This window comes from Aedes albopictus, chromosome 3 (genome assembly GCF_035046485.1).
Source record: "Aedes albopictus strain Foshan chromosome 3, AalbF5, whole genome shotgun sequence".
NCBI classification, from domain to species: Eukaryota; Metazoa; Arthropoda; class Insecta; order Diptera; family Culicidae; genus Aedes; species Aedes albopictus.
In genome coordinates this window covers 99377767-99380942 of record NC_085138.1, presented here as the reverse complement: position 1 = coordinate 99380942, position 3176 = coordinate 99377767, and the positions used below count along the sequence as shown (strand labels likewise).

At 42.5% G+C, this 3176-nt stretch overlaps 1 long non-coding RNA gene across 1 annotated transcript; it reads left to right on the top strand.

Moving 5' to 3' along the window:
* Positions 1-218: 218 nt before the first annotated feature.
* On the top strand, positions 219-1165 carry LOC115269062 (uncharacterized). Its single transcript, XR_003898609.2, has 2 exons — positions 219-708; positions 776-1165. It is a non-coding gene; the product is annotated as an uncharacterized LOC115269062 (long non-coding RNA).
* The last annotated feature ends 2011 nt before the right edge of the window (positions 1166-3176 follow it).

Below are 3176 nucleotides of genomic sequence, written 5' to 3'. Positions count from 1 at the left end.
CATCAGCTAATTCTATACTCAGTCACAACCTTTTAGTTACAAACCATCACTCGCAAATCTTAATATATATTGCGATCTTTTGGGTGCTGGTATCTGAATATTTTGTTGGAAGCAGATTCTATGCGCTTGAAGTAGACTGCGTATTTGTCAAAGTACATAATGAGCCCACTCTCCTTTGTTACCGTTTCGGGTACTTTACCCTAGGATCCACTCCTGAGCGAATCGTAGGTGGTTAGGTGGAGAGCGAGAACATATGTATATACTGTTCGTTATGAATTATTGTCGTAAAGCTTACTTGTTTATTGTACACAATATTGTATGAAAGATGGATTTTAATTGTAACTGTAGCTAAAATATTAGGCCTACTCCCGAAGTTCAACTGTGAATTTAAAAAGGACATTAAAATGTAACACTCGTAACACACATAACACACAGAACACCTACAAAGTGGGAGGATCAGTTGGATAATGGAACAACGATTGGAAGGATTGAAAGGAAGGGCTAAGGAGAGGGTAATGGAGGCTGGGAAATGGGAAGGGGAGGTAAGGAATTGGGTATGCCATAAGGAAAGTAGGAACAAGTCGGTCTTTTCCACTTGAGACTCGGAGCAATCCAGACGTTTTTTTTACAAAGTGAATAGAAGTGACAATTTAGTCAGTTATACAGTGGAGAAGATTTTATCCTCGCCTAGATATCCGCAAGAGTCAGGTAAACCAAACGGTGAACAAACCTAAGTGGCATTCGTGTGCCCTAAAACCTCCCCAAATCCCTTTAGGACCCATTTGGTATCAGCTAGGACCGTTTAGCGTCGCCATACCTGCCTGCCGGTACTACGATACCCGGTGAAGCACGTGGAGAGCCATTTCTACGACCAGGCATTTCCAAACCCTGAGCTGCTTCCTCCGTGATAGCTACGCCCAACCCCGACATTGGGAGCCCGTTCCTCGAGCACGTTCTGCACGCTCATACCCCTTCAAGCCATCCCATCTGCGACGACGAGTGAGCAGCTAGCACCCGTTGAGAACCACCAGAGTGATCCTTCCCGCCGGCCGGCCCCGCATTACACACCCACACGTACACCCGTAAGTTAATAATAAACTGTGGAAAATAGCTAATAGTGTTTGGACTTCTGATCATCGCGAAGAGCCGACCCTGTGACCAAGAGTTTGGGAACCCCTGGTGGCCAGGCCTGTAAGGTCTAGTCCCCAGCGAGCGTCTCGGGATTATCCCCTTTGAGCGATAACACCTTTTTGGCACTTCATACAACAATTGTTGTATTTTAACATCCAACGCCTTGCTTTTTCTATAACGAGGAACCTACAATATGGCAGTCCTGCAGACCGCCTATTTTAATTGGTGAAACTTGGCAGCTCGACTATATTTTTTAAGATTTTCATCGGTATGATTTAGTTTTTACAAAAAGAAATAACTGTAGTGTTTCTATGATATCTGAGTTGAGTTAGGTGCAGTCAATGCATCTTTGAAAAATCGTAACTACTCTTATCTAATCTCATACATACGCGGAATCACCCTGGAAAGCAATCGTTTTACTTTTCTTGTCAATACTGATGCTTGCTGCCTTATCAGAGATATGACACATGCATCACAGCGGCCTGGTCTACTGCGTTGTATTTACGCGCAAAGATGATTCTTCGAAATACTTGGAGTACAGAATATTTTATTTTGGCAAGGTACTTCTCGAATTTACAGGGGAGGAAGGGTGCGTGGACGGTGAAGTTACCCATTTCACACACTTTCTCCCTAATGTCTCGTTTATTTAATTTATATTTTTAAATTTATATTTAATAAACCACCCACTGACGACCACCATTTTCAAAAACAGCAATCAAACCAAAACTCTTTTGCCTTTTTGAAATATACACGACAAAACGAAACACGAGGCACAGCTCTTTCAAAGCGGAGGATCTCAGCCCGGAAAGTGAAGAAAGAAAACCTTGTGGTCACTTATTACCGTCAAATAGTTTCTTTTCGGGTTAGAAAATACGCACATCTTCTCACCGGAATCTGCGTCGGATGACGATAATTTTGAAACTTGTCGGAACGAACTTCGCGAGTTATTTATTTGGACATTTTTCTAAATGTGCGAAACTAAGCTTTACTTGCTGCGTAGAAAACCCGGCTCAAACATGTACGTGTTAAAACAGCAAAGCTCACTGAATCACTATACATTTTTTCTTCAAATATTAGTTTCGAAACGATCGGCCAAATCAAAAACTAAAGGTGCGATTATGAGCAATCGTAACTACTTTTAAGAGAAAATCAATACATTTTCGATATGCATGATCCTAAAATTGGCGAAAAAGCGAAAACTTTATTCATAACATACTTAAGCAAAGCTTGTCAATGTAAACCAAACTAAAATAAATTTCTACCTATACAAAACAAGAAAATCATTCTCTAGAAACTATATATCTGGCAACAAATCCATACTCATGTTCTTTCGTCTCCTCTTTACGCTACCCGGAGAGCTAAACGCGAGAGAGCGCACGAGCCTACGGATAGAGACCGTACTTTGCGTGTCTCTATATTCTAAGCCCTGCTACGAACCGTACGTAAACTTTTCGCTTTCGAGCCCTACTTAGCAGCGACCGGTGCGGTTCGCTTCTTTGTTCGGGGCTCTACTTAACGTTAAAACGCTTGATTGAGCCCATGAGTGGGCTTGGTCTTAGTGTACGAGAAAGGCAAAAAGACGCTTAGTTCACTTTTATATTTGGCCACTTCCGGCGCAACACCTGGAACCGGTTCCGGAGCACTACCGGTTCCGATACGTTCTGAGAATTCTCTGCTGAGAATTCCTGCTTACTGTTCATAAGGATATAAAAAAAGCCACTATTTCATATGTCGCATGTATGGGTTTGGATGATTTTTATACTTGGCCACCTCCGGCGGGACACTGGAACCGGTTTCGTGACACAACCGGTTTAGATATGGTCTGAGACTATTTTCTTGCTTACTGTTCATTAGGTTATCATAAAAGCAGTGGTTTGATATGTCGCATGCATGCGTCTAGTTCAGTTTTATGTTTGGCCACTTCCGGAGGGTCACCCGGAACCGGTTCTGGGACACTACCGAATCAGGTATGGCCTGAGACCATTTTCCTGCCTACCATTCATAAAGTTATTGAAAATGTCGTAGTTTGATGTGTCGCATGGATG